The sequence below is a fragment of the Nicotiana attenuata genome, unplaced genomic scaffold, assembly GCF_001879085.1.
Source record: "Nicotiana attenuata strain UT unplaced genomic scaffold, NIATTr2, whole genome shotgun sequence".
Lineage (NCBI taxonomy): Eukaryota > Viridiplantae > Streptophyta > Magnoliopsida > Solanales > Solanaceae > Nicotiana > Nicotiana attenuata.
This window is the reverse complement of record NW_017670540.1, coordinates 29639-37139: the sequence shown is the minus strand read 5'-3', so window position 1 is coordinate 37139 and position 7501 is coordinate 29639. Positions and strand designations below refer to the sequence as shown.

General features: G+C 35.4%; 1 pseudogene; it reads left to right on the top strand.

Annotated features, from left to right (window-relative positions):
- The first annotated feature begins 309 nt into the window (after nt 1–309).
- Nucleotides 310–3350, top strand: LOC109240713 (annotated as a pseudogene).
- The last annotated feature ends 4151 nt before the right edge of the window (nt 3351–7501 follow it).

The window sequence follows — 7501 nt, the reverse complement described above, 5'->3', positions numbered from 1 at the left end:
ACTGCAACATACCGAAGGAAGATGATAAAGACTGGTCAACTTGGATTGTAAGTCTTCCAAAAGCAAATCCAGACAGATCGTACATCTTTAGCCTTTTAATTGAGTCATTACTTTTTTCTTCCTCACTTATTCTGTTTTGTTCATCAGTGAGGGAGCCATTACTCAAATGGCTGAATTACAATTAAACGTATTTTTATTTCATTTGATGGATCGGAGTGATCCATCTATGTGAATGGTGTAATATAAAGATTTAACATGTTATAGTAAGTTGTCTGCCTAATATGATATTCAACTTGACTTTTGAATTCCATGATAAAAACAGCGACCTCAGTAGGCTTGACCCTAACATTTACGGGTTGGCAAAGCAACCTTATAGTATATCTGATAGAGGAATTTGAAGTGGAGAGCATCAATGCTGCTCAGATATCAAATCTGGTTAATGGCGCTGGAAGTTTGATTCCTGTCGTTGCTGCTATTATTGCCGACTCATTTCTTGGTTGCTTCTCTACCATTTGGATTTCATCCATCATCTCATTATTGGTATGTACCACTATTTTGTCGGTAGCTACTACTCCTTCTGTTCCACTGAATCTATTTCCTATTTAGTCCGTTCCAAAAAGAATGATTCTTTCTAAATTTGGTAACAATTTAGCTTAAACTTACAATTCTACCCTTAATGAGAAGCTTTTATAACCACACAAATACTCTGTGCCCCTTTTTGACTTGTTTAGGACCTCAAATTCTAGAAGTCTTCATTTTTTCTTAAACTTCGTGCCCAGTCAAACATGTTCACATAAATTAGAACGGAGGGAGTACCATTTTGTTGTTTGACCTGGTTAAGTTGATTGATGCATTATAATCTACATTATAACGGGTGTGATAACTGCATCTTTTTCAACCTTACTACTCCAATTAGAATTAGATATTTAAATGAAGAAAAAAACGAGAACATAGAAGAAGTTACTACAATTTGGGTAAGCTTATTGCTTGTCCAATCATTACTTTTTTTGTTGATTTGTACGTTTGGTAAATTAAGACAAAAAATGTTTATTACTCCAGTGCTTATTATGAGGCAAATCATCCAAAATATATAAGTTGTCAACTTCTAACTTATAAATTTTCATCTTATAAGCACTTTTGATTGAACTAGAATATTTATTATTTTATCTCTAGTACTCTTTTTTAATCCTCAAAACGCTCTTCCCACAACAAAACTTCAAACTCCCTCTCCATTCCATTTATGCTATGTTTTCTTTTCCCATGTATTTAAGTTTTTTTAGTACTGCACTTTATGCTTATCCGCTAATTTTAATCAGTTAAGTCAAACAGGGTCTTGAAGGGTGTATAAATAACTGAAAATACATATATTAATGAACGTTTTACCATTTTACCCATTCCTAAGATTTCTATTATTGTTTCTATTTGCAGGGCACAATATTTCTAGCTTTAACAGCGACACTTGATTCTTTGAGGCCTAAACCCTGTGAAGTTGATTCAACCTCATGTGGCCCTACCTAAACCAAGAGTTCAATATGTAGTACTATATGCAGCCATAATTCTAGCAACTTTGGGGAGTGGTGGTACCCGATCAACCCTTTCAACGATGGGAGCTGACCAACTAGATAAGCCAAAGGATCAGGGGATTTTCTTCAACTGGTTCTTCTTCTTTTGGTATGCTGCTTCTGTAGTAGCATCAACAGCTATAGTCTACGTTGAAGATAATGTGAGTTGGAAAGTGGGATTCTTCATTTGTGTAGCTACCAACGTTCTTGCTTTAGTCATTTTCCTAATGGGAAGCAGATTTTACACAAACTCTAAGCCAGGAGGTAGTCCGTTCACCAGTTTGGCTCGCGTTGTGGTTGCAAGTATTAGGAAAAGAAAAGTGCCAATCCCATCGACTGGTGAGTATTTCTACCATGGATGGGAGTGTCACTCTGTTGCGCCCTCGAAAATCTGCAGGTAATTTTGTAACATTTCGCTCTATCTCACTTACTCTCTTTGGTGTTTACTGTGTCTTCACTTAGAGCTTGGGACATCCACCGGATCTAGACTAGACGTAGCAGATTCAACAGAACTTACTGCATGTAGCTAAGACTATATTTGTGTTCGTGTGGAAAAAATTGACACATAAAAAAAGAAAGAAAAAAAAGCAGAACTCGTACTCCTCCGCGCGCTCTTCAACGCTTATGCTTTATTTGCAACCATAGTATTTTCTATATTATCTCAGTGGTGAATTATTGGCAAGTAAATTGTACTTATTAGAGAATACAATTGTTCCTCATAGGTGAGCTAAGAGTTTCTAAAGGGGTTTAAATGGTCCTGAGCTACTCCATTCATTAATTGCATTAAGGTTTTGGGTTGAGAGGGGTTCAACATATAGCTAGTCTATTGATGCATATGCCAGGCACATGTGCACTTACTTTCATACAGAATTGAAGTTGCTCATGATGCTGCAGGTTCTTAAACCGTGCAGCCATAAAAAGTGAAGGTGACACTAAACCAGATGGCTGTACAGCTAAGCCATGGAGACTTTGTTCAGTACAAGAAGTAGAAGATTTTAAATCCTTAATTAGAATAGTACCACTATGGTCAAGTAGTTTCTTTCTTGGAACATCAATTGGCGGACAAGCAAGTTTGTCAGTACTTCAAGCCTTGGCAATGGACCGTCACAAAGGACCCCATTTCCAAATCCCAGCTGGTTCCATACTCGTCTTTGTCCTGATCTCTACTGCTATATTCCTTGCTCTGTTAGACAAGTTTCTCTTTCCTGCATGGAAGAAGTTGACCAGCAAATCCCTAACTCCTCTCCAGAGAATTGGGGTTGGGCACGTGCTCAATGCTCTGGGGATGAGTGTCTCGGCCTTAGTGGAGTCAAAGAGGCTAAAGGTAGCAAAATCCAACAACAGTGATCAAGGTTCTAATATTGTGCCTATGTCAGTGTTATGGTTAGTACCCCAGTTAGCGATTGTTGGCATTGCAGAGGCATTCCATTATCCTGGACAAGTAGCATTGTACTACCAAGAGTTTCCAACAACATTAAAGAATATGGCAACCGCTATTATTTCGGTGCTCGTTGGTATAGCATTTTACTTGGCTACTGCTCTAATTGATGTTGTTAGAAAGACAAGTACATGGTTACCAGGTAATATAAATAAAGGAAGGCTGGACAATGTGTATTGGGTATTGGTTGTAGGCGGGGTATTGAACTTTGGTTACTATGTGACATGTGCTTGGTTTTATAAGTATCAACATCTGAAGGAAGTGGATCACAGTTATTCTCCTCCTTCTGATGAGTGATCCCAGGGTGAAAAAAATAAAATAAAATAAATGCTCATGATTTTTGACATTGAAGTATCATCACGACAGTTGCTATATAGTTTGTTATTCTAGATAATCTGTTGCCAGACTAGACAAGTCATATAAAATGACACAAAGGAATTACCTAAACTATAATGTTAACACATTCTTTGGGATATCTAATTAACTTGTCGCCATATTTGCCTCCTCTGCAATGCATTTCTATAATATAGGAAGCTTCGCCTTTTGTAAAACCTGGAAATAGAACCAAAAGACGTAAAATATGTCCAACCTGCTTCAGTAGGAATAAAATATAATGTTGTTAAGTTCCTACGTACTAATTTACTTTACTCATCATAATAAAGTGCATCTGTTATAGGTAATTAAGATACATGGGAGCATGTAAGTAATCACTATAGCCGAGCTGAAATAAGAAAAAATGATGATTCAGATTTAGTAGAACACAACCAACAGATCAATAACATCTGCAACCACAGATTTCATTACCAAAATATATTGTTAGCTCCGACTTTTTATCAAGGAACTGGGATGCGATCCTAACAACCCATTTAACACCAACTATCTCTAAGTTTTATCAAATTAAATGATTCCTCTTTTGCAGAGACTTTCTCTATAAACCTAGCTGAAAGTATTATTCAGAACCAACATATCAATAACACCAGCAACCCAAGTAAGATATTGTTCGCTGCGGCGTTTTATCGAATAACTGAGCTGCAATTCTAACAACCCATTTACCACTCACTATCTCTCGTTTTAATAAATTTGGCCATTTTTGTACAATATAAGTTTTTTAGTTAGGCTGAATTCATCATGTCCCCTTTCCATAAATGCTTGCTGTAATTAGGTGTAAGAAAATATTGGAAATTGAATGTTCTGTCCTACCATGGCCAAAGAGTTCGCAACTTTAAAAACCTGGGCAACTGATATGAGCTCCACGATGTTACATTTAAGTGGTTAGCTCTAGAAGGTGTTGTCCTGATTTTTTTTTTTTTTTTTCATATTTGGTTTTTATATATCTAGAAAGAAAGTACAACATATTTATTATAATTGGGTTTTTCTTTTTGCAGATGAAAATTATAATTCTCCTATATTTGGGTAGTCCTTTTTCTTGTAGAAAAAGTTTGGACTTCTATAAATTGAGGATCCTTCCTTCTCATTCAGCAGCCATATGGGGTTTGAGAGTCGTGTTTAGGGGGGAAACTTTACAGGACAAGTGTTAGTGTGTCACTTTTGTTTGCCTTTTCGTGAGATTGTTCTCTCAATACTTTTATACTCTCTTTTTCAAAGTAGATTGCTCATCTCCGCCGTGGATGTAGGTCAATTGACCGAACCACGAATGTTTGTGTCTCTTTTGGTATATTTCTCTTTAGTTGGATGATTTATCATTATTCAAGGTTTACTTTACTAGTTTCCGTATGACACTTGATTTTTTCGGTCTTAACAAGCTCTTGCATTGCAAGTCTCCACTGATAAAACAATTCTTGTTCAGTATCCACGACCCGAGGCAGAGAAGACGATAATAAACTATGTTACTCCTTTCGTCTCATATTATGTATCGTATTTTTCTTTTACACGCCCCTTAAGAAATACTCCCTCAGTTTCAATTTATGTGAACCCAATTTAAGAAAAGAGAGTAGACTTTTTAACTTGTAGTGAAAATGAAGCACATACATTTTGTGTGGCTATAAATCATTGTATAAAAGTAAATTGTTTCCAAATAAGGAAATGGGTCATTCTTTTTGGCATAGACTAAAAAAGAAATATGTTCACATAAATTGAAACGGAGGGGGGGGGGGGGGGGTAGGGAAATGGGGGAGTATTAATTAGGAAAGGGAATGGACTATTTTACCCTTATTTATGTCTTAATAAGATATAATCTCTCTTTGTTGAATATTTATTTTATTTATGTCTTATCTCCATCTTCAAGAACAATTATTACTAAGGGTAAAAAAGGGAAAAAATAATCAATTCTGTCTTGAACTTCTAAAGTGACAAATAATTTGTGATAACTATTTTTAATAAACACGATTGTTAATATGAGACGGAAGGAGTATAATGAAAAAAGAGGAAGAGAAAAACTAAATTTCACGTATTAAATGTCATTGAAATAAGAAGGTACACAGAAATGAAAATATTAATTACAATTTGGTAATTCAGTGTTAAACTCGATTTTTCCTACCATACTATTTGATTCAAGATTCCCGCTGATTGCCCTTTGAAATTATTAATTACACTTTACAATTCCCAAAATAAATGAATGATATTGTACTGATTTTTGTGGGGTTTTAGCTAAATCATGCTTCTTTCACGGATATTATTAACTATACCTATATATTGAGTATTAAATTCAAATTGAATGATAGACAAACACAAGTGATAATCGAAGGATGTGCGTACTGTTGCGCGGCGTCTTCCTGAGATTCCTTGGAAGGGCGACGTAAGGCTAAGCAATTGATGTTCGTGTAGTTGTTGTCACACTTCCTTTTTATGCGGGGAAAGGAGTTTTTTTCATCTAAAATGACATTATTTGAAATGAGATTATTTTATTTAATTTTTTAAAGAGTCGTCACTCGAAATTATTTAATTACGGTGTTCCGAGTCACCGGTTTATTTTAGAATCTCAAATCAAGGTAAATGACTTTGTTTAAAGTCTGTTAAACACAGAAGTTCGGGTAAGGAATACCGTTAATCCGGGAGAAGGTATTAGGCATTCCTGGATTTCGCAGTTTTAGCGTGGTCGCTTTGCAATCTACCCTCACATTATTGCTTTGATTATTACGTATTTTTTAGAACCTATGTGTATTTTACCCTTTACCGCTTTTAAATTACATTGATTATATTATTTATGGATTATCTTTGAAACGAATCACGTGTGTGTGAATCCATTTGGTTTGAAAGTCAAAATCATGTCACGAGGACGTATATACAATTAATAACACTTAATTATTTAAAATTGTTTGGCCGAAGTCGCGCGAACGCATACCTTGATTTATTTTGAGATCATAATTATATCACGCGAATGTATATATAATTACGATTATAAATGAAAGACGTACCTAAAACATTCTACGAATATTCATAAGTGAATTAAATTTCTAAGGTTTGGAATTTCGTGTGGGTCACATGACTATGGAGAGGTCGCGGAAAGGATCTATATTTACACCTCTTGACTAAGTTAGGCAGATTCTCCCATTTCATGGACTTATGGTATCAATCACATTTATTAGCCCACATCTAAGGTCCGCATGAAGTCAATTGTTCTGAAAGTCCATTAAACTGGACAAGTAGGTGAGGATGATTTTTGGAATTTTTACTTCTTTTAGCAAAGGTTGATACCTTATTTATTTTAAATAAATACCATTTTAAAAAATTATATTCTGTAGCTACCTTTTGATTTTTATAGCCAAATATCTATTTATGGTCACCTCCTACCCTTAAGCCATAAAATACGCTTTGTATTATTTTTCTCTCTCATTCTTTCAGATTTTTCTCCACTCTCTCTCTCAACTCCAGTCTTTCTCCATGAATACAACCATAGTTCTCCACTGATTCATCTCCATTGTCTCGCAAAATTTTTAAATTTTTTTGCTCCAAAGTTGTGGTAAGTGTTAAAGTTGATAGATTTTTGCTCCTAAATAAATCCCCTCGAATTGTTTTGTCTTGTAATCCTTACAGCCCTAGAAGCCGCCTTACATCTTCCTTCCTCTTCCATCCACTTCTGCTATGGCGAACTGGGCAGAATTGCCGCACAAACTCATTACTATGATTGGAAAGCGTGTTAAAGTGATGGAATATTTTATTGCTTTTGGTGGTGTTTGTACTTCATGGCGAACTGCTGCTCCCAAATAAATATCGAAACAGGACTGAGTTCTTGATCGAAACGGGAACAGTGGTGTTTCGAGTCAGAAGCGCGGCCCTCTCGACGAGACGACATTAAGGTTGTTCTTGAACAAAGACGACGGAGTTTGGGGCTGAGCAACTTGAAGATTCTATTAATATATTTCAATGTATCTCGCTGTATTTCCATGTATTTCATTGTATTCATTATCTTTTTTTTTTCATTGTATTTCAATGTATCTCGTTGTATTCACATCTCGCTGTATTCCATGAATGTATTCATATGTTTTTTTAATTAATACATCGAATACACTCTAAAAACTTGAAAACATAGCTATATGAAGTA